Source organism: Tamandua tetradactyla, chromosome 20 (genome assembly GCF_023851605.1).
Source record: "Tamandua tetradactyla isolate mTamTet1 chromosome 20, mTamTet1.pri, whole genome shotgun sequence".
NCBI classification, from domain to species: domain Eukaryota; kingdom Metazoa; phylum Chordata; class Mammalia; order Pilosa; family Myrmecophagidae; genus Tamandua; species Tamandua tetradactyla.
In genome coordinates, this window is record NC_135346.1 from 46,900,188 (window position 1) to 46,925,901 (window position 25,714).

A 25,714-nucleotide genomic window follows, 5' to 3' on the forward strand; every position below is an offset into this window, starting at 1 on the left:
ATATAACCAGGATCTGGTTAAGAATAAAATTGTCTGATGTCTGATGCAGAGTTAAGCTTCAGACCCCCTGAACCCATTTGTGTCTGTCTTTCTTTTCTTCCTTTCTTTCTCTCTTTCTCATCATTCCTTAATATCCTTCGAGCTCTATTTCAACAGGAAGCAACATTCAGATATACCTTTCTTTGACCAAACCTCCTATCTTCATATCTTGTTAAAGTCTTTTTAAATTACTTGCCAGAAATCTGTTCTTTAAGCTTCAAAACTCAAAGATTTAACCATCTTCCTTTCAGGCTTTTTGGTGGTGGTGTTAATTTCTTTTAACCTCAGTTTCTCCTTTATTGGAAAACTTTCCCCTTAGATATATGCCTGGTTTTCCTTTTTGTTCTAATTCCCTGATGGAATGCAAGTTCTAGTAGAACAAGACTTTTTTTGTTTTGTTGCTGCCATATTCCCAGCATCTAGAAATGTGCCTGGCACAGAGTAGGTCCACAGGAAACTTTGTCAAATGAATGTTAGAATCAGTCAGTTTGCAACTCAAATGTCAACTCAGAGGTACCTGTTCTAACAGCCCAGTCTGAAGCACCACCAGTCTTGTTCACACTCATATTTTGTTTCGTGTATTGTTCTGAAGAGCAGAAGGTTTAGAAGGAGGCATATAAGTTTGTGGATTCAGATTTTACACTAATAGTTCTCCCTGCTTAAAACAATTTTGCCCAGGTATCCACATGGATAAATTTCTCATTTCTTTTAAATAATTGCTCAAATCTTACCTTCTAAATAAGGCTTACCCTGCCCTTCCTATTAATACTATAACTACCCTACCCACCCACTAGTACATCTGATCACGTTCACTTTGATTTCCATTTTTATTTTTTGTGGCATTTATCAGTATCTAATATAAAATCTTGATTCCACAAGGAATCAAACTATTTTCGTTAATCATGTATTTCAAGTACTTAGAAGATTGCCTGATATGTAGGTGCTCAATAAATGTTAAACAAATGCTGACTGATTGAATACACTCTGCAATTTTCTAAAACAAAGTTTAGACAGAATCCTCCTCTATATCTCAAGTCATTGTCAGTTAGCAGTAAATGTCTACAGGCATATGTCAGTGTTAGAGTCTATGGTTTCTAATCATTTCTTCTCAAAACTTCATATTTAATAAACTGACTTCATAACTGAAGAACATAGAATATTAAAGCAGCTGCCAGTTTTGATCACTCGAGAATATTTTCTAAGTAATTTTTTTAAATTAAGTAATATCAAATGTTAAATTTTGCCTGTCAAATTTATGGGAGGTACAATTTGCAAACTTCCCTATTTTAAAATATGTCTTGCATATACCCGTTCTCTGACACTGTTAAGGAATCAACTAATGAAAATACTGTACTTGATCTTAACAAAAAGGTCTAAAAGCAATAAAAACTACTGCAAATAAATGAGTTTCTCCAATTTTCCCTTAGTATAATTTTTGCCGTAATGTTACTGTTATATCAGTCTTTTTCACCTCTTCAAATCTATTAAGGAAAGCACCGAAGAGAGACAATGTTGACATATTTAATTCAGCATTTAGCATTGCTAATTAAAATAGAATCAAGATCATAAGTCTCATAAACAAAATAGGACTTAGAGAATATATAGTCCAATTCCCTCAATTCACTAAATCCTTAACTAAGACAGAAAAAAAATGTCATTTACTAATGATCACACAGTTAGTTAATGACAAAGAGAGTACAAGAAACATTCAGTCCCTCAATTTGCATATCAAAATTATTTCAACTATCCTCTACTTCTTGTCATTTACAAGCATCACCAAGCTTTAGGTAGACTACAAGGCCATATAGCAATTTTTATCGCTTTCTTGTATCAGTTTCAATTTCTGCATCTATGTTTTATAATAGAGTTACAGCTATTTGAACACAAATAAAAATTTGGGGATGTCAGGCCTTTGGTTTCTTTATTCCAAATCTAGACTGTTGATAAGTTATTACAGAAAATGTGTCCATACCATATTGGACATTATTTTGCTCCTACTAATAAAAAAAAAATCCAACTAAAATTCTCTAAATTACAAAGGTATTTGCATCTTGCATATTAAAAAGTTTATAGATAGAGAACTTCAAGTTTGTTTAATCATATAGCTCAGTAATGTTATCAGATTTTCTTCCACATTTCTATTCTGCTGGTAGACTTGTGCTTTTAGGCTGTCACTGTACATAATCCAATGATGGTTGACACTTTTCCAGACATAACGTGAATGTCCATCTCTACAAAGAGTAAAAGTGAACTGTTTTTGCTTGTATTCCATTTTTAGAAGGGAAAAAAATATATATCCCCTAAGTCTTCCAGGCAAAATTCTATACCTTCTTGTTGGTAAATCTTGTATCATGTATCTAGACTAATCACTTGAAAAGAGATTGAGGTTTGCATGAATGAATAAGGCAAATTTGGATTCAAAATCCCGGGAAAGCATAGGCTTTCTTTAGCAAGAAAAATAGAGTGAAGTGGTTAAATAGGCAAATATTAGTGCCAGCCACACTATCATTTTAGAGAATAAAGAAGTGAATATTATAATTTTTCCATCTATAAGTTGGTAATAGATGCTAATATTGGTAACAGTAAGAACAAAAATATTCCAATCTTGATTGAGCTCCCCCTTCCATTGTATCTCTATACACTTTTATTTGACTAAGGTGAATGTGCTAGTTTGAAAATTTTACGTACCCCAAAAAAGCTATGTTCTTTTCCTAATCCAATCTTGTGAGGGGCAGACCTATTGTTTAGGGTACAAATTTTTATTGTTTCCATGGAGATGTGACACATCCAATTGTGAGTTGGACCTTTGGATTACATGGAGCTGTTACGCCACCCATTCAAGGTTGGTCCTGGTTAATTTTCTGGAGTCTTTAAGAGGTCCACAGAGAAGAAAAGAGCTCAAAGCCAACATAGACACAGACATTCGGAGATGCTTCGAGTGTTGACAGAGAGAGCAGTCATCTAGAAACTGACATTTGACATGCAGAGCCCAACAGATGTTACCATATGCTTCCCCATGAGATGCTAAACAATTTATTATGCAGAGTTGTGTCCCAGAAGAGATAAGTGAAGGCCTACAGATGCTTAAAGAAGAAACCACTGGAATCAGGAGCTGGAAGCAACAGAACTGAGAACAAAGAAGAGCAGACAGCAACCACGTTCCTTCCCATGTGAGAGACATTGGCCTTTCTTCAGAGTCAAGTACCTTTCTCTGGATGCCTTAGTTTGAACATTTTTAAGGCCTTAGAACTGTAAACTTATAATTTAACAAATCCCCTTTACAAGAGCTGATCCATTTCTGCATTCTGGCAGCTTTAACAAACTAAAACAGTGAATGTGTATGTTTGTTACTAAATTGCTTCTTGGTTTTGATGTAGACCCAAAGGACACAGCCTATCCTATAATCCTGGAATTCATTCTCTCCCTCTCCTATTTTTTTAAAATATTGTGTAGGTTTGACATTAATTAGTCTTTAAAAATTTGATAGAATACCCCAGTGAAACCACTGGGGTCTGGAGGTTTCTTTTTCAGTTGTTGTTTTCTTTTAATGTTTTGTTTTGTTTGTTTGTTAGCATTTTTATAATTGTACTATTAATTAGTGTTCATAGGGTTCCTTATTTGTTTGTATAGTTCCAACAACGTTTTTATAAAAATTTCTATTTTGTTGCCCTATATACAATATAACATTTACCTTCTTAATCATATTCATATATATATTTCCATTTTTGTTAATCGAGTTCACAACTATGTACTGCACAATGTGTTTTTAACTAGGGATTCAATTTCTTTAAGAAGAATAGGACTATTCCTATTACCTATTTCATCTTGAGTGAGTAATTGTCGTTTCTGGTTTTCCAAAAGTTGGTTCTTCTAATCTTAGCTGTTGTATTTCAGCACATAAAGTTGTTTGTAATACACCTTATTTGCCTTTTAATTTCTCTGGATCTGTAGTGATGTCCTCTCTTTCATTTCTAATATTGGTTATCTTTTCCTTCTGTCGTTGTCATTTTTCCCAGGGCTTCATTAATTTTATTGATCTTTACAAGGAATGAACTTTTTGTTAGCAAAGCTTACCCTAATGTTATTCTCTCTTCAATTTCATTGATTTCTGTTCTTATCTTGATTTGTTTCATCCCCTGCTCTTTCTTGGTTAGTTTAACTTGTCATTTAACAGTTTTTTAATGTGGAAAATTGGATAATTAATTTTAGACCTTTCATCTTTTTCCAATATAGGCCTTATAAATTTATATAATATAAGCCATAAATTTCCCTCCTAGACCTGGTTTAGCTGTATTTCATGAATTTTGTTTTGTTGAGTTTTCATTTTCTCTCAATTGAAATACATTCTAATTTCCTCATGTCTTACTATTTGACATATGGATAATTTTTAAGTGTATTATTTAATTTCCATGTGTTTGGAAATTTTCTGGTTATCTTTCTTTTATTGACTTCTACCTTAATTCCATAATGGACAGATACTATACTTTGTGTGACTTAAATTTTATCAAATGTTTTTTAAGGTTTTTTTTTTTTAATATTCAAGATATGCTCAGCCTCAATGAATGTTCCGTAAGTGTTTGCAAAGAATGTATATTTTGCTCTTATTAGGTGGAAACTTCTATTAACGTCAAGTAGGTACTCCTGGTAGATGGTGTGTTCAATTCTGTATATTGCTGAGCTTTTTTTTTTTTTGTTAACCCATTGTATCAGTTACTAAGAGAGGATGACATCTCCAGCTGTATTCTAAATTTGTTTACTTCTTGAAGTTTTTCTGTGCTTCATGTATTCTAATCCTTTTTGTTAGATGTATACACATTTGGGATTTTGACTTTTTGGTGAATTGACCCTTTTATAGCTGTTTAGTGTACATTTTTGTCCCTGGTAATTTTCTTTGTTCTGAAATCTACCTTAAGTGATATCAGATACCCCTCATACCTTCAAACTAGTATTTGCATGATATATCTTTTTCCAACATTTTATTTTAACCCTACATGTATCTTTATATATGGAGCAAGTTCTTTGCACAAAGTTTATAAACAGGCATAAAATTTTAAAATCCTTAGTGACAGTTTTTCAATCAGTGTGTTTGGACTATTTGCATTTAATATGACTATTAATATTTTTATTTAGTTTTAGCATTGAATTGTTTCTTTCTCCTTATTTCCCCTGAATTTTGCTTGTTTCTACTTCCTAGCCCTCTATTGGGGTATTTCAAAATTTTATTTTTCAATTTAAGTTATAGAATGTTTTTTATTATAACTGTGGGAGAAGTTTTTACTTTTTTGCGTGTATTGTGATTGCTCTAGAAATTATAACATGCAAATTACTTTTGAAAGTATACTTAGAATCAATATTTTATCACTTCAAATGGAATGTAGACAGCTTTTACTAAAATATTGTAAAATGTTTTATCCTCCTTAATTTATTGTATAAATGTTTTATGTATTACATTACAGTTACATCAAATAATGTTATACATTTTACTTTCCATTGTCCAACAAATTTTAAAGAATTCAAGAGGAGACCAGTCTATTATAATTAACCATATATTTATGATTTCTGTGGCTCTTTCTTTATTCTTATTGTTCAAAATTTGCTTCTGGTATTATTTTCCTTCTGTTTGATAAAATTCCTTTAGCAGTATTTTAAAAGCATGTTTTCTGGCTAGGAGTCCTCTTAGTTTTCTCTCCTCTGAGAATATCTTTATTTCGTTTTCACTCTGTATGGATATTTTCACTGGGTCTAGAATTGTGGGTTGACAGATCTTTTCTTTCATTTCTATAATTGTTGTGCCATTTTCTCTGGACTCCAAGGTCTGATAAGTCATCTGTAGTCATTCAAATTGTTGTTCCCCTTTGGAATATGTATATTTTTCCTCTTTCTGCTTTCAGTTTTTTTCTTTAACTTTTGATCATATAGGTTAGAGTATGATGTGTCTTGGTGTGTTTTTCTTTGGATTTATTCAATTTGGGATTTGCTGAGCTTCATGAGTATGTAAGATTATGTATTTTGCCAAATATATTTTGGACACAATTATTTTTCTTTCCCTTCTGGCTCTCCAATAACTCAAATGGTGGACCTTTTATTATTATCCAAGAAATCCACGAGTAGCTGTTTATTTTTTTCAATCTTGTCTCTGACTGTTGTTCAGATTAGATAATTTCTATTAATCTATTTCAAGTTCATTGATGTCTTCCTCTGTCAGTACTATTGTGATTTTTCTTTATTTTGGGTTTTGAATCTTTCAGTACTAAACTTTCGATCTGGTTCATATTTATATCTTCTATTCCTTTACTGAGTCATTTCATATTCCCATCAGCTTCAACAGTGCTCACAATTGCTTGCTGGGAATTTTTTAAATAGCTGCTTTAAATCTTTGTGACATCTGTGTCATCTCAGTTTTGACATCTGTTAATATTTTTTCCTGCATGAGTTTAGATTTCCTGGTTTTTATACACTGAATGATGTTGAGTTGTATCCTGGACATTATGAATATCATGCCATGAGTCTCTGCATCCTAGTTTAAATCCTGTGGAGAATGCTGCTGTTTGCGTTTTTTGCAGGCAGTGAATCTGTTGATGTTCAGGCCACAAGTTCCATTCTGCCTTCAGTGGACTGGTCCAACATCAGTTCATTTACTCAGTCTTTGCAGTGCCACTCAGATGTGCCACTACCACAGTGAGCTGCTGGTAACCTGGATGTTGGTCTCTCTGTTCTTTTGATTCTTAAACGCTTTACTATGCTGAATAAGAGCAGACCCTTTTTGAGGGTGAGCCCAGAATTTCAACCTCATTTATGGGATCGATTTTTTGATATTCACCCTCTCCATGATCATCCCACTACTGTACACATCCCTAGTTCTCCACTCTTCTGTCTTCTTATTAGAATTCTGGGACTAGTTACTCCACCTAGCCACATGCTTCTGCAACTTTGCCTGCCTCCATGGCCACCACTGGAAAAGCCAGAGGTGAGACAAATGGGGCAGCGATTGACCACACCCACCCTCTTGGAAGCACAGCTATACCAATTGGACAGGAAGATTCTCTAACTTAGAATTTCGATATCTTCAGACTCCTGTAACTACTGTGTACTGCTGCCACTGTGGGATCTCTTGGAACGTGGGTCTAGAAGAACAGAGAAAATACACTAGAAAAATAAAAAACATTCACACTCTTCGTGAAAATTAGAATTTTCTTTCTAATTAGAGGGCTTTTCCTCCAGCATCCTCTGGTTGTTTTCCAGTACCCATTTTTGGTGTGTTCAGTTAAGGCAAGGGGATACTGAAGAGGGAATAAAAAAGCATTAAACTCATCTACTTATCTCCAGATAAGTGGTATTATGAATTCTTGCTTCCTTCCTCAAATTTACCTGCCACTGTTTACAGTTTAGAGCCCTCAAATATCTGTTCTATGCATTTTGCCCAAATTTTATAGGTGTATTTGAGAAAGCATAGAGTATGCTTACTTCCTCTAAAATCTAACCATAAACATATAACTTTTTAGTAATTAATTCATTTAATTCCTGTTCCAGCCAGGGAAGCATCATTCTCCTTCAGTAAAGTGACCATATCCCTTCTCATGTTATACGTATGCTACTGTGATTTTACACTCAAGAGATAATTTATTTCTCTAATTTTGATTTATTATTGGGTATCATTGATTTCTACATATAACAACTATGTAAGTATTTAGCACAAATTATGTTTTTCCATTTACTACACTGTTGCAATTATTCACTTATTGCAATAATTTGCAGCACATTATATCTTGTAAGAGCTTCATATTTTGTCCCCATATTTGCAAGATTTAAATGAAGTGACTTACATATTTTAATTTACAAAATGTGTGTAGGAGAGATGGATGAATGAGTGGATAGATGGAAGGCAGGTAGAGTGGTGAATAGTTTTATAGAACTGTAGAACAATAAATATACACACTGGTTTTTAGAGGGAACAAAGTTTGCCTTTTTTCCTCATAAATAGTTGTGCCATTAGGGTGGAAGCATTTTTATTTCCTTCTCCAGCTTAACAAAAGGCCAAAAGTCTGGTATTCTTTGTGGAAAAGAATGCACTTAAAATTACACAGATTCCTTAGTTAGCATTACAAAAAATATCTCAATAATAAACACTGGAGAAAATTATTAGTTTTTTTTCATGGGTCTTTTATCACCAGACAAACTCCTCTGCAGTATACAAAATGAAACTTGTGTAGAGTCCCACATCTGCTCAGGTAACACAAATGGTAGAATAAGTTAGGTATTGAGAAAGGACTGAAGATTCATTCAACCATGAGGAGACAATTCAGGGCATTATAGCAAAGTGGGCTTGTGGAGTAATTTGCCCTAATCCCTTACTTCTTCTAGGCAGCATGACACCTTTCTGACTGAAATTTTGAAGTTTGGGAAAAGTATAAGATATCATATCTTTCTTTAAATCCCTCCTACTCTTAGCATATCTCTGGAGAACAGCAACAGTTCTACAGCTTAACATGAGAAATGGTTGGAAGTAGAGATAAAGAGTTTAGGAAACTATATATTGCCTTGAAATACACAATTATAAATCAACCAAAGGTCTCCTAGGAACTTGATAGAGTGATTGGTTCCCCAAAATGTGATTTTTGTCCAGAAGTTTCAGAATCAGAGGGATCAGAGTTCTGTTTGGCTTAAATAAATGTCTCTGTAAAAGTTAATGCAGAAATAAATGAAAACTTCTCTATCTATAAAGTGGAAATAGTAATGTCTGCTTCATGGTGCTGGTTAAGGAGTCAATGAGAGAATGCCTGTTAAGTGCCATATTTGATTTCTGCGACTGCTGTGAAAAATCACCACAGAAGGAGGAGCTTTTTCCATGCACATTTATCATCTCACATTCTACAGATCAGAAGTCCAACACGGATCTTACTGTACAAGATTAATATTTTAGCCAAGTGCATTCCTGCCTGCAGGCCTTAGGAGACTTTTCCAGCTTCAGAGGCCACCTGCTTTCCTTGGCTTATGGCCTCATTCCTCCGTTTCAAAGCCAGCAACATTGGGGCAAAGTCCTTTTTCTTGCTTCTCATTCCTTTTTTTGACTTCTAAGTATGCTTATAACACTGGTCCCACTGGAATAATCCAGAATGATCTCCCTATGTTAAGAGCATCTGATTAGCTAACTCAATTCCATCTGAACCCTTAATTCTCCTTTGTCATGTGACCTAATGTATTCACAGATTCCGGGGATTAGGAAGTGAGCATCATTGGGTAACCAATACTCTGCCTGCCACAGGTGCTAATTAATATCATTAGATTTTTCTCTTTCTGTTTTTAATTGTCTGTAAAATGGAAAAAACAATAGTTTCAGCTTCATAAACTATTTGTGATGATTAAATGAGCCAGTAGAACAAAAACATAAAGTATAGCTTTTAGTAAATGGTAGATATTTCTTATTTCTGATGTCTCAGTTTTCTTCACCAGTAAAAATAGAAATAGTACATAAATGCATTTCATATCTGTGTGAAAATTGGAGATGAATATATAGTTCCTAACACTTATTGGTTGCATTAACTCTGGGTATTTATTTAATATCTCTAATCCTTATATTGTCATCTACAAAACATGGTTAATAATTTTATAAACTTCAGAGCACTCTTGAGAAAATTAAGTTAAATAATGTACATAAAGAAGAGTACTTCATACCTAGTAAGAGCTCAGTAACAATTTAGTCATTATTATGATTTGTAATAATAATATAAAGTATTATCATATATGAATGTTCTGTGATCCATGGCTCTTTCTCTAACTCATTTCAAGATGGAATAATTAATATTTTACTGGAATAATCAAAGTTATATGAGAAAACTTGGCAAGTGTTCATCATGGACAGATGGATTCAATCTCTCCAAGTCAAATCAGATTACTTCCTACCTGTGGAATCCCTACCTTTTCCAGAGACCTATTAGGTATAGTGAAAAGTAAAGATAAATGGACAGTCTTATGCTGACCATAAGCCTGGAGCAGAGACATTATCCTTGCCAAATCCACATACATTAGAGCCACAGCTGGATTTTGCATGTTGTAGGAGCCCCAATAAGCTGCATAAGGTCCTGAGAAACATCTGGATAGTTGGAGAGTTCTGAGGCCATTCTTATTCATAAGCTTCCTTCACTGGCCTGAGGTTATCACTTGGGATGCTCTCATTTGGAGCATTTCCTTCACAGTAAGTGTAGCTTTGTCCATATGTCCATAAATTATCTTTAAGATGTAACATTGCCTAGAGAGTAAGTCCAAGCTTCTTAGGGTGGACTAGCATCTGACTATTGCCTCTTTCTCAGCTTTTTCTTTTGGCTGGCATTTTGTATGCCATCATCATCAAAGGACTTGTTGTTTGTCATACACAAACTGCTTTCTTAGGCATCTTTGTTTTTCTACCTTCTATTCCTCCTGCAGGGAACATTGTAGTCGCCCTATGCACCCAGGAAAGTGATCATTCAAGACATGCCTCTGATAACACCTCCCTCTACAAATCTCTTCCACAAAGAGTCTATTTATCAATTTTCTAAGGTGTCTTGGGCCTTGCATTGATCCTATTTTACTTATAAAAATGAGTTATAATTTGTTGCTTTGCTCTCTGTTTTACAAAACAAACAAACAAAAACACAACAATACATTTCAAGACAGATACCATGTCTTTTTTAACTCAGTGTCCCAGAGAACAGTACAATGTTTAGAAAATTGTGGAATGCTCAGCAGATTTTTTTATGAAAGGAGCAATGAACTCAAGAATAGATGAGTTTAAAAACCAGTCCCCTACTCAAGCTAGCTTAAGTAAAAATGAACAATTATGTAAAGGATATTGAAGTATGTCATGAAACCCAGAGGCACAAAATGGAGCCATGCCTCAGTTGGGCAGTTATTAGCACTGAGGCTGATTCTCCCAGCCACCAGAGAGTCTTTTGTCTACAGCCTGCACCTCTTACACATCTACTCATTGTTTTTTATCTTCAATCTGATTTCTCTGGTTCTCCATTGATCAATCAGGGAATTAATACCCCAAAACAATAGCAGTACCTCCCCAAGTGAATCATCTTTTCTATTTGATTATGTTACAAAGAACAACTATGCTTCTTAAACCTGAATAACAGTTTCACCAGAGAGAAAATCTGAATGGTTCTTGTGGGTCGGTGACACCCTTAAACCATATACCAATGATCAGGAATTTAGGTCCTTGAGGTAGAATCATTACTGAAATCACATCTTCAGTCTGATAACAGATCTAATGTTGGATGGAGTGTTGGATGGAGAAACACCTGTGCACCACCAAGATAGGAAAAGTACCCGCATCCTTAACATCTCAAAGCAGAAAACTTTCCTAGAATACATAATTCCTTGAATGAAGGCTATATGAGTGGCAGTGATCACCTTGGCAAAAGGCTCCTCAGATGCCAAAGTCATTGAGAAAATCTCTCAATTCTCCTAAACTGATCTTACTTTCTCCTCCTCCTCCTCCCACCAGCAGTTCCAGGGTTTTTGTTGGTGTCTTTTGCATGCAGAGGCACTCCTAGGGGCTGCTATGTATTTATTAAACACCACCAGCACTCATTATGGATGTGTTAAAAATTTAGATCCTTAGAGAACATGGTAGATCGAAGTATTGACTCCTGTTTCACTTTCCCCATCTGTCCAAACATCAATAACAACAGAGTATGGAGGTCTGGAAGCACTGGGCTAATGTACCTTCCTTCGATCATAATTCCAGAGTTCGCCTTAATTAAGATTGATTTTTGCCCCTATGTTGTACATCTCTTAACTAACAGAAAAGTCACAGGGGTACAGTTTAAGCATGAAGAATGTGAAGATTGGAAGGAGGGAGTAGAATCAGATCTTGTGCTTATGGAGTTTGAAAACTGCATATGCTTAAAGTAAATCTTCAAGCAGATCCCTAAGGTATTGAAAAAGTTACATCAGGGCACTGGAAAAAGGAATTCCTCTTCCAGCTTACTTTCCTTCATATGTGGTACCTGAGTTGTATCACTGTTTGTGGGAGGAAGGAAATCATGTACTTCGATTAAGTACATGAAGGCCACAGTAAGCCAGATTTGTATGCTTTTTTCTTGGACATTTGTAGTTATATCACTATGATCAACAAAATTCCATCGAGTGCTCACAATACTGCAGACACCTTCAAAATATTTGTATGCAACATGGGAAAGCATAGCCTCTGCCCTTAGGCAAATTACAATCAAGAATAGAAAGCTGACATGGCATTAAGGAAAACGGAAAGAGAAACCATGTAAAATGTTCAATAAAAACCACCAAATGAAGCATTTTGGATTAGTCATGACTACATCTTCATCAAGATACTGTGAAGCTTCTTTGGGGAAATAACTTTTTTTTTTATTGTTTAGTATATATATACACTAAATATTTATTATGACAGGAGTGATGGGGAAAACCGGATGATTTGTATCCACATAATAGGTTATTTCAACCACTTGATTGCTAAAACATTCTTCTGCCCCTCTCGTAAACATTCACAAGGGACACAAATATCTTCATATTTCTTATTTATATATATATAAATTTTTTTGTGTGTGCATGAGCAGGCACCAAGAATCAAACCTGGGTCTCTGGCATGGCAGGCAAGAATTCTACCACTGAGCTATCATTGCACTGCCCTAGTTTATAATTTTTTTTTTTATTAATTTAAAAAAAATTAACTAACACAACATTTAGAAATCATTCCATTCTACATATGCAATCAGTAATTCTTAATATCATCACATAGATGTATGATCATCAGGAAATAACTTTAAGGAAGATTTTCTGTCTTAGATGAGTGTGAACGGTAGTTCTTTGGCTAGGAAGTGAGGAAAAAGAGACTTTCAAGATATTGTAAATATTTTATGCTGGAATTTTTAACCTTCCATTAGTAAAGCATAAAATGAGGATAAAAGGTTATGGAAGAAGGAGAGAGAGAAAGATTCAATACATAGAATACTTGCTTCTCAGGAAGATGGATTCCAACTGCTATCTTCCTACATGGCTATTACCCAATCACAGAAGCGAATACAACAAAGTTCAAATGGTTCATTTCTATAAACATTTAAGCAAATACTGCAATAATGGTGTTTACCCCGTTCAGTTTTTTTTTTTCTTTCATTTCAAAGGCTTTCTGGAAATCAATTAATTGCATATTTGAGTGACTTAAATTTTCGATAGGCCTACAGAATCTGGAGAACTCCACTGGGATCATTTGGTGGGGAAGACTAGGAAATCTTCATGCAGCATATAATGGAAAAGGAAGTTATTGCAAAGATTCTGTTGCTAAAATATCCAGGCAAATACTTTTTCAGGATCGGTCCAAGGTCAACCAGTCTCTTGTTTCTGTTTATCCTAAACTCCTGTGTCTATAGCAGACCAAATTGAAAGTTCCTAAAAGAACTAGGAAAAGTGAATGTTAGAAGGTAAAGAGAAAGGCAAATGCAGTATGTTCCCAAACAGGCATGTGTGAGCTGTGCTAGGTGGAAAGCACTGAGCTCAGTAGAGGTAGGACTTGATTGTAGAATTGATATCACTTGCTTGTGACAAAGTAGGTGAAGAGATAGATTAGGTCTTGGTTAATGACAAGTTTGGCAACAGTAAGGTCAATGAAGCCCACCAATATCCATTTAGGAGTCCTAACCTGGAATCTGTATTAATCAGAAGTGACTCAGTCATTTCTTGAGAGAGCAAGGAGACCATTTAAAAAATAAAAGTTTATCTCTTGCTCACAATGCATGTATACTGGGTCAGTGGAGGGATTCTGCTCAGGGGCTCAGGCTGAGTAGATGCAATATTTGGAACAGAAAGCCTCTGCGGTTGCCCACTTGGCACTGAGCAAAGAAAGTGAAATTCTGAGGATTCTGCACTGGCTCTTAACTTGTGTAGCCTGGAAGTAAAGCACATCACTTCCACTCTAGTCCCATTGACTGAAGATTGTCCCATGCACCCTTATCTCCCTATATATGGTTTTTCAATGAGCCATAAAATCATGTCCCATAGATCTTCAACAGAAAAGCTTATTTGAGAATACCACAATAAAAAGTAACCCATAGTTAAATTCAATTCAATTTGTAGATACTAGGCCAGGGGTTCTCAGAATGTGGTACCTGAACCAGCAGCACCAGCAGCAGCATCTGGATACATATTAGAAACTTAAATTCTTAGCATTGCCCCAGCTCTACAGGTTTGGAATCTCTACGGGTGAGGCCCAGAAATCTGTGTTTTAACAAGCCCTCCAGTATTTTTCATGCATGCTAAAATAAGAGAACCACTGCTCTAGATTGTAGGGGGAATAAGGCTATGAAAAACAGTGCCAAAGTAAATTGAGTTTTAACTGTGAATCATTCCTTGCTAGCACATTCATGATAGATCATTAGTCAACATAACAACAAAAGCAACAATATGAGCTTATTATGTATTAGACACTATGTTCATTGCCTGACTTAGTATAATTTTCACAGTAATCCTTGGACATAGATCTCTTGTTATTTCCACTTTACTCAGAATAACCTACCCAGGCTTTCAGAAGACAAATCACTGTGCTTGCTAGTAAAGAGGCTGGGATATAAAATAAGAAACGGTTTCAGAGTACTGGATGAGGTCAATTTATTTTTCTCACTGAGTCTTAATTCATCCTAGATTTCGCAGGTTTTCTTGCAATGTCTCTATGCACTATGCAGGTTGAATACCTTTCTCTGAAAGAACAGGAGTCTAGTCATTGGTCCTATTTTACAAGCCTTGTTCTATTTGCCTCACTGGTTGGCCTGTGTTTTGATGACACAATTTGCATACTCCATGCACTTCGATACTCATTCTGCTTCTGCTGCTGCTATAAATCCTCCTTCCTGCTGCCTGGTGGGCCACCCTCTCTGGCTGTACTTTCTTAAAATTATCTGCTGAAATGTTTTAGGTCTTGGGTTATTGTGAGTGCACATGGGAGTGTCTGATAGCACATCCGCTAGGAGCAATGCCCTTGGTGACATCCAAGGGTGCTCCTGGGAAGACAGAACTCATCTCAACCTTTAGCAATTAAAATAGATCATCTCTCTTCTAATTCCTCCTCCTTTATGTCCAAATACCTTCAAGGTGGTTTGCTACAATTACACAAGAAAAGTGTGGGCTTCCAGGGTTCTCCCTCCTGGGAAGAAAGAGGCTGACTGTATTAATTTTTGATAGCTGCTCAAGCAAATTACCACAAGCATCTTGACTTCAAACAACACAAATTCATTATCTTACAGTTCTAGAAGTTAGATGTCTGACATGAGAAGCTCTGTCTCACTGGGATAAAATCATGTGTCGGCAGAGATGTGCTCCTTTCTGGAGATTCTTGGGGAGAATCCATTTCCTTTCCTTTTCCAGATCTAGACATTGACCATATTTCTTGGCATGTGACCTATTTTTCTGTCTTCAAATCCAGAGATAAATAGTTGCTTACATCACTATACAAATTCTTCTACCTCCCTCTTCTACTTTTAAGGACCCTTGTGATTATCTTGGGCTCATTTGGATAACCCTACTTTTAAGGTCAACTGTTTACCTAATGTAATTCCATCCCTAACCCTAATTCCCCCTTTCCATGTAACATAACATATTCATAGTTCCAAGTAGTAGGACATGCAGATTTTTGAGGGGCCATTTTTTCTGCCTATCCAAATGACCAAATCAAGGCTTTACATTTTATTCTTTTACTGCCCACAATGTTTGGATTACAACAGCAAAACCATGTGAATACAGAATTACAGGTCAAGTAAACTCATTTATTGATCTCCTACTTCCATAATAAGCATGGCCTGGTATGTTTCTCAACCTTGTAAAATACCCTTTAGTCTTATTTCTACCAATCTGAGAAACCCTCCGTCTCCAAAACTCACATGGTGTGAATTACCCTTGACTCTTTGCCCTCGACTCACTCCATTTATTCCAGGTATCTCTGTTATCAATGCCTTCTGCTTAATATCCAAAACTCGTTTATATACCTCTTTTTGCCTAGAAACAGCTATTTAATAGATTTCTTAAATTTCTCTATGTTTGTGGGCATTTTGCTAATTTGTTGTGTATTTGTCTTCTTTCCCTTAACAATGCTATCGACTTACTGAGAACAAAATGAATACTAAGCCTTTTCAGCCTCTTTTAATCTGTAATGCAGAGCTTTGCTCACTTCTGCCTAATGTTTTTCTCAAACACGTTTCACATACCAAGATTATAACATTAGAATATCTTTGCTTAAAAGAGTAAGTATTTCAGGGTGCTTTATAATTAATTGAATAATTCATAATCCTTGGTCAATCACCTCTGTTCTTATTATTTTTCCATCTTTTCTAAGTGAAGCCTCTGTACCCAATGGAAGTAATTGGTGATTTGGAAAAGAAAAAAATCAATGCCTTTATAGAATGCCCACAACTTGCCAGAATTTATCAAGTACTTGCTATACTGTGCCTAACACTGGGCTTAAGACTACACGAATCTTGCCTTGTTATTATCAGACATTTCTGAATTAGCTACTTTTCCCTATTTGCAGTCAGGAGAATTGAGCCACACAGTAATCAGTCAAGGTTAGGAAACTTATTTATGACATAGCTAGTAAGGAGTAGAACTGGAATGGTGATTTGAAGCTGTATGTATACCAGAAAACATGTTCTCAAATTTAACACATTTCAGTGAGTGTGGACACATTGTAAGTAGGACTTTTTGACGAGGCTACTTCAGTTAAGATGTGACCTAACTCATTCAGGATGGGTCTTAATCCTCTTACTGGAATCCTTTATCAATGCAATGGAATGAAGATAGAGAGAGAGAAAAGCAAAAAGCAGAGAGCAGTGAAACCTGGAAGAAAAGAGAGAGACCAGAAGATGGTACCAGGTACCTTGCCATGTAGCAGAAGAGACAATAATCACTAGCAGCCTGTCTTTGGGAAGAAAGCATCACCTTAACAATGTCTTGATTTGGACATTTTCTTGGTCTCAAAGTGCAAGCTAATAAATTCCCATTGTTTCAGCCTACCCATTTCATGGTATCTGCTTTCAACTGCCTAGGAAACTAAGACAACTGACTTGATTTCATCTCTTGAACATGAACCTCAAAATCTTTAGCATTAACTAAAGGTCCCGCCCTTCTAGGACACTCAAGTCAGTTGCTCAACTGCTGCCTCAGGAGCCGTGTAAGGTAAAGCCTATCGGACCACGAACTGCCTTTCAAATTCAGTTCAAAAACTATTTCTTGAGGATGTGCTATGAGCCAGATGTTGTATACCTGTGAAAGTGTAGTTCTATGGTGTTAATGGCAACTAAGCCTTAGAATATTACACACTCTCTTCAGATGAGACAAGTCTCAAATACAGAAGCTCTTACTTATCAAGGACGTTCTTAAAATTGCTATCGATGCAAAAGCTTTCTGAACTCACTATATGATGTTGTTAGAAAGGAAAAAAATAAACTTGATTTGAGTAAAAGAAAATCAGCAGCAGTTGTTTTGCCACTCCTTCTCAGAAAGCAGTTGTACTTGGTCCCATGGATGTTTGCACAGAGAATAAATTAGTTGCGTACAAGCTAGTTGGCTCCTTCGTATTGAAAGTCCAAGGTAGGCAAGTGGTGGAGCAGAGGAGGGAAAGGGACCTATATAGACAATTTCCCGGAAAAATTGTTAATTTTTGTCTGTTTCTCCCACATATACCCAAATATAACACTTATGATGACATTTGTGAGAGACAGTGCTGCCTCTGCATTCAGGGGACCATTGCATGTTAACTAGTCCTCTGGCTGCTAGTCATGCCTCTTTACAAAGAAAACAAAAGGCAGGTGGTACATATATATTTGCAAAAGTGCCTCTGCAGCACAGCCCTTCTGTTAGGACCCTGAAGGACAGGTGAAGTTGTTTACCTAACTTACTGCCCCGGACTAGAGCGCATTCCAAATTTGCCATTCTCTTAGGCCTTAAGGAAACATGGGGTGGGGGTGGGAGGCAGACACTAAAGCTGCATGCACACTTAGACCCCAAAGGCTGAGTGCCTGTGTCTGTGTGCACTTTCATGAAAATTCCAAGAATTAGTTTTTACTCATGAGTTCTATTAATTCCATCCTCTGATTTGTCTCCCTTCATACCTAAAAGCATTCTCCAGACTGTATAAAAATCTCTAGAGGCCCTTGAGGTAATGGGAAAGCTGATTTTTACCCTCTCTAATAATTATACTTTGATTTCTCCATGGCAGTCTTTATTTTACAGCCAGTTGTCAGTACATCTTTTTGCAGCTTTAACCTCTCTGTGAAGCATCCTGCCCTCAGGTCTGTGGGTTCCTCCTCCTTTGCAATTCCCCTCGGTGTGAATTTGTCCACTAGGTGGAGCTGTAACAATTTCGCTCACAGACCGCAGCGTGAGACATTAAATTCACCGACCACTGCTCAGTGCTCTGGGGGAAAGCATATTGCTATGGCCCAGAATTGCAAATCAGGTGCAGAGTCAGAAAACAGAACAACAAATCCCAAAACAGGAACACAATCGGAGATAACAAATTCCGTGGGACACATGTGCCGTGATTCCACAAGTGAGTCCTGTGTTGGCCTCCTGAACTGCTCACCTAAGTCCCCTTTGGTTGAGTAAAAGGAGCTCTGAACAGGTGTCAGGAATCCTGAGTTTTTGACCCAACTCTGTCCTTCACCAGCTGCAGGTTTCATCTTTAATGGGCCGCCGTTTTCGCATCTGTAAATGAGGGGATGAGAGCAGATGACCTTGAAGGCCGTGTCCAACGGGAACTCTGGCTTTTACTACAAAATTGTAATCAAATGATTGCATTTCTCCAAGAACAGGTGAAGGTGTGAATTTAAATGTCTGCCCTTCAAGTCTTGCTTCTGAGTTAAAATATAGCTATCTTTATCCATATCTATATCTATACACAATTGTGAAATTGATATTTGAATGATTTTTTTCCACTTCTATTTAATTAAAAAAATAATAAGACCAAGTAAGGGACTTCTCACTCTTCATGTGAGATGGTTTTGTAAATTTAAAGGTAAAAGGGTGGCCTTCTCATAGGAATTCACTGACCAACTGCCCTTCTCCAAAGCAGCTTACAGAAAAAGTAATTAATTAAATAACTACACCACTATTTATATAGGACTTTGCATATCAATGCCATTTTCTATTGTGGTGAATAACACCACTAGATTGCAGATGTGACACAGAGAGGTTGCTTCTCATTGAAAAATGTGAATTTTCCATTTGGGATTCATTTGGGATTCATGTTCCTTGCTTGTGCCTCAGTTTTACATCCTAAAACAAAATTCACCTATTTTTAGATTGTTTTCTTTTGGAGAAAGCTTTTTCTAAAATCAGAATGAGTGCATGTTATGACAGAGATATTAGAAATTGACACTCATTCTCTTCTGTCTAGAATCATCTCTGTTCCTCTGCCCAAACTCATGGCAGTGAAAACTAATCATTTTAGCCTGTTCTTTGTAAAACATTAATTGGATACACAGCAGCACAGGAAACCTAATAGTTTTTTTTTTTTTTTATGATGGAAAGGGCATCAGAGATCACTCAGTTAAACACTTTTTAATACACCAATGAGGAATTGAAGACCCAGAGGTTAAGTGGCCAAAGTTATTCAGTAAATGAATGAAAATGAAGATTGTTCTAGAAAGAATCTCAGATTGAAAAAAGGGAGGGCTGAAACCAGTCATTATTTTCTCTATCTGGATAACCTGAGTATTCTGACACGGGGATAACTGTGACTACAAGATGGGGCCACCTACTCTATGTCTGGATGTAGAATTGATGAAGAGCAATTTTAGAGTGTATCTACTAGCATGATGCATTGAATATGACCCAAAGAATGGAGCAGAACAGTCTTCCCAAATGTGAAACAACCCACCAAAAGAGCTCTCCATCAGTTAGATACATACGACATGTTACACCTTAAAGGAGATCTATTATACATGTAGCACTTCTTTGAAGGATTATATATTAACATTCCCTGTGTATTAGTTAGATTCAGTTGTCAACTTGGCCAGGTGAGCATACCTAATCTTGTTGCTGCAGACATAAGCCAACGGTACGTGAACCTCATCTGTCGCCAATTACATCTGCAGTCGGCTAGGAGGTGTGTCTGCTGCAATGAGTGACGTTTGACTTAATTGGCTGGTGCTTAAATGAGAGAACGCAACGTAGCACTGCTAAGCAGCTCGGCATTCCTCATCTCAGCACTAGCAGCTCAGCCCAGGCCTTTGGAGATGCAGAAAGAAGTCACCCCGGGGAAAGTTGTTGGAACCCAGGGGCCTGGAGAGAAGACCAGCAGAGACTATCCTGTGCCTTCCACGTAAGAAAGAACCTCAGCTGAAAGTTAGCTGCCTTTCCTCTGAAGAACCAACAAAATAAATCCCCTTTTTTTAAAAGCCAATCCGTCCCTGGTGTGTTGCATTCCAGCAGCTAGCAAACTAGAACAACCTGTAATTTATTTCTCATATAATTTATTTTCTGATCAGAACTGCTACCCTCCCTCCTTCACTTTGAATGACCTCTTGGTTTCTAACCTGCGTAGTTCTGAATGAATCAATGGAAACATAGATAGGAAGATGAAGGGAGGCCAGTCAAGATTTTTCTTTGCCCACGAGGTAGTTTCAGATCTAAGTTGCACACTATTGTCCAGTGAATGGGGTACTCTCATTGGCCAGTACAAGGTTATCTGTTGTTAATTGATTTTCACTTTCAGTTTTCTTCATTTTATCCTTCAACCCTCATCCTATGCCCTTTCCCCTTCCCAGCCCTTCTCATCAGTCAGCACTTTAATATTTTTGATATAAGTCCTTAAATATGCATGCATTCAACCTCATGAGAAGAGTTTTGCAAGCTATGTTTTAAATTACATAAATGATGTACCATGGGAAAAAAATATGTTCACACTAAACAAACCTCATGGAAGAGAGGTGGAACTTGCAACCAAGGGTCTATGAATATAAAGAGAATAGAGAAATTTTGCTGAACTATTGTGTTTTATATAATTGTGCTTGCAAATTTTGCATACTATCTAAAATACTGTATCTATTTTCACATTAAACTATGTTTTCTTTCAAATATTTCTAGAAAATCTACATTTCTTAGAAATACACCATTGATCTGGTAACTGTGTGTATTCTCTGGCATAAATCTGCATATCTTTGAGGAAATGTAAACCCCAGTTTAAGAAAACTAGGCAGAGGAAAGAGAACAGACTAAGTCAGGAAATCTGTGCTGTGGTTCGCCTCTCTGCCTTCTTTCAGTTTTGTGGTCCTGCTCAATCTGAGGTGTCAAAATACTGAACAATTATCATTAGGACAATTACTGCTACTCTGCCTACCTCATAGAGTCTTTATGCACTCGAAGGAGCACATGTCAAAGTTGTATTCAGTGCTTCACAAATAGGATGCTCTATGCAGAGCATAGATGGCAACTAGCATCTAATTATTTTCCAAAGTTTCCCTCAAGAGGAGACTCTTCCTCATGATATTTAGGCAGAAACCTGAGTAGAGTAGTAGGGTGAGAGAAAGTACCTCCTTAAAACTGAATGAAATAAAACAGTGAGAGAAGGGGGGTACTTACGATACCTGATTCACTAAATTAGAAGTTGCAAAGAGTTGAATGAAATCGCTGTACACTCATTTCATGATATTATCCCAGTTTGAGCTTTAGAAATTCAGTTCATTATTGAGAACTGTGATGGGACATAAATGCCCTCTAGATGAATCCTCAAAGAGATCTTCAAGATTGTATTTTAAAAATCATAGGACGATCCCTGGTACTCCTTTAGAATGTGTGAGGAGCAAGAACACTTTATGGATCCAGAGAAAATGAACACTTACCATCAAACACCCTGAACTGATGGTGAGGATGGCGAACAGGATTGTCACATTGTTTCACTCAGTATAATTTCATATAAGTGATACCAGAGATGACTTTGAAGGAAGAAATTGGAAGTTCGAATTCCAAGTTTGAATTGGAAGAAATTCGGAGGAAGCTTTGTTGTTGCTGAACTTGTGGCCTTGGACAAGTCTCTGGACTTAAAGGTTTTCCATCCAAGTCTGACTAGAGAATTTCTAAGCTCCCATTCATGTCTAATATTCCATAATCTGATGATTCTAGTGATTACTATACTTTTTTTGAGACACTGCATTTGTTATGGTTAATTTCATGTGTCACCTTGCATAGATTATGGTGTCCAATTGTTTGGTCAAGCAGGCACTGGCCTGATTGTTACTGCGAGGGTATTTTGTAGATTTCAATCATTAGTCAGTTGATTGCATCTATGCCTGATTACATCTACAATTAACACAGGGCATTAGCTTCAGCCATGACAAAAGTTTCATCCAAGGAGTTGAAGGCCTTACAGGGAGAACTGATGCTTTCAGGAGTCAGAAAGAAGAATTTCTATCTCTGCTTGTGCAAGCCAACTTCTCCTGAAGAATTCATCAAAACCTTTATCAAAGTCCCCAACTTGCCCTGACCTACAGAATTTGGACTTGTCAGTCCTTACAGTTGCATAAGTCATTTCCAATAATAAGTTCATAATATTTATATTTACATATATATCTCATTGACAGTATGTTCCTTTGAAGAACCCTGACTAATAAAATGTTCAATTTAACTGTGTTCAACATCTTTCTCCACTAGAATTCATTATGAAAAATGACTATTAAAATTCATTGATTGGCACAAATTAATTTAGCTGGATATTTGTCTTTGAAGAGAAATAAAGTTTTAATTATTTTTTCTTTCTTAATGCACTATCCCTTCTGTCTTAAGCAGGGAACCTTCTTTCGATTCAATTGGAGGTTGTAAATCATACACCGAGGTTAGCATGTTACAATTAATGAGTGGAGCTGAACAATTGCCTAAAATGCCAGGAATCTCCTTTGACATTGCATTTCTCTGGACAGAATAGAATCTGAATTTTGTTTTCTCCAACCACATAAGGGACTCAGCTTCTTGGGGGAAAAAAATCCCAACCACAATATTGTCACAGGTCCAAATAATAAATAGCTTGTGCTCTGCTTACTGTAACTACTGCATTTCTATTCTAAACAAATCTTGTCCAGCACCCTCAATTAAAACTGAGACAAGGTGATGTGGGGTTTGATCTATTGCTGTAGATTTCTGTTGAAGAAAGTCAATGAGTACTGGGTGGAGGGGAGGTTTGGGGCTACCTGAAGATGTATAGTATTATTGACAACTATGAAAGACAAGCTCTTAGTGTTGTGCATGGGTTTGCAATGTATAATGATTACCAGGCACTCTACCAGCAAAGTAATCTTTAATCCATAGATCTCCAAGCATCTTAAACAGATTGATTCATTAAATGTGGCCTCTGCAACAGCAATGTCTTCAAAATTAAATCATTTAACCTCCCGGTTCAATACTGCTACTGTTATCTGCTGCTATATATACAATGGTACTGAAACAAGAAACAAAGACAGTCAATTCATTAAAATAATAATAAGTCAAACTTGTTAATTGCATTGTGTCAAATTAGTTAATTGGCATTGTGTTCATCAAACAATGAACTTCCTGGCTGAATTGTTGTTTTCTCAGCTGATTGATTTGGCATGACACAGAGTCTTCATGTGAGGTTCTCATTATAATCTTTTTTGGTTTCTGTAAATTTTGGAACAGGGACAGCCCCTTTTCCTTTTATTATCTATGTTTTACAATAATTAAGAACATTGGTCTTTATCCACCTTAGAGTGAGAATAACTAGTGCTGAAAGAGTTGAATATTATAGTGGTTTAGTTTTCTAGGCTGCTCAAAATAAATACCATGAAATGGGCTGGGTTACACAATGGGAATTTATTCATATGTGGTTTTGAGACCTGGGAAATGTCCAAATCAAGGCATCCTCAAGGCAATGCTTTCTTCCCAAAGACCAACTACGGGCAATCCTTGGCTCCTTTATCACACTGCAAGACACATGGCAGGGTCTGCTGCTCTCTCCCATCTCTTCTGGGTTTTGTTGATTTCAGCTTCTTCTGTGGCTTTCTCTTTCTCTGTCTGTGTTTCCTTCTTTTATAAAGGACTCCAGGAACAGAATGAAGACCCATGCCAGCCCGTGTCTTAAGTCCTACTTAAGCGTCCAACCACCACATACTGTGTTAGTTAAAATTCTTAGCCCTAATTTAAGTTATAAGAAGTCTAAAGGTCAGCACTGATAATGTTCCTTATACTGGGATTTTATTTTGAGTTTAATGGAGTTTTATATTCGAAGAGAACAAATATAAACATTCAAGCAGATTATCAGCACAAAGTTTTCAGGAGGTGTTACTATGTCTCACATTTAAGAAACTTCTCTTACTAGACAGTGATTGAAATCACTGCATAAAAATGAAGGAGCAGTCAACTAAGAGAGTGGTGATATGTACTCCAGGATACAGTTTCCTCCATAAAATCTTTGAACAGCTAGCAAAAACTGGAAGAACCATCTTCCTCAGGACCCCAGGAAATCGTTGAAAGGTTGCAGTAAGTGGGTGAGTCCTGAATCAAGAAAGTGCAATTTTAAAAATGGTAGGAGAAGCTCATGTCTCCCTTGCTGGCCCCTTCCCCACCTCCACCCCACCAAGGTGTGGAGGCAGCCTGTGCTCCCAGCACAGGCCCATGCCCTAGAGAGAGCATAGTAACACTGATGCTTGTATGTCAGTACTGAAAGAATGACCCAGAAAACCCATCTCTGGCTTACCATCCTAAAATTTGCCCGAAGGCAAAAGCAACTTATAGACAGCTAAAGCAGTGTAAGAAATGAGTAAGTCAAAGCAGCCTGGGGCACAGGGTTACCTGTTTTAAATTATGCAATAGAGCACCCAGGATGGGGAGAAAGTCTATTTTCTAGGGACTAGAGAGGACATTAGAATTCCTATAAATGGGGGAATTTCTAAAGCCATGAGCAAACACAAGCCCCCCAAAAAGGATGCAGTGTCTGAAAAGATGGAGGGGGCCATGCACTTCATATTCATTTTGGGCTGATGTTCTCAGTAGGAGGACTAAACTCTGAAGGACAGCACCAGCCAATGCAGAGCCAATTTCCAAAACTCTAAAATTCCTGGCCCTCAAGGAAATCTCAATCATATCACTAGCTGGATACAAACTTACAATCAGCACAGGGACTAAATCCCAGAGTTGAAACACTAAAATCTATAGTATCAATAAAAGACTTCAAGATGTATAAAGAAACAGGAAATGATGGCCCATCCAAAGGAACAAAATAAATGTACAGAAATGAAGAACAGGCTTTGGACATACTGGGAATGACTCCCAGGTGTATTGCTGAAGTGCTGTGTAGTGTTCTGAAGTGAAAAAAGGCTGTGATGTGCCATAAAGAGAAAATAGGCATTAGATAAGCTTTGTTGGGGCATGAGTTACAGTGTTGTTGGCAGTGAGTTCAATGTTAATGAAATAGCTATATATATATATATATTAAATATATATTATAGATATACTAAATATATATATTAAATGAGGTGTCTTTAAGCAGAAATCCACATAAAACAAATTTGGGTAATGATCGGTTGACAAAAATGTTGAGACCAAAGCATTCAGAATTATAGCCTTATATTTGCCCTAGGCAAAATGGTTCAGAATCTGCTAATTCAATGTTCACAGTAACTTCATAAAAGATAACTACTGTGGAAAATGAGAATCGAATGTA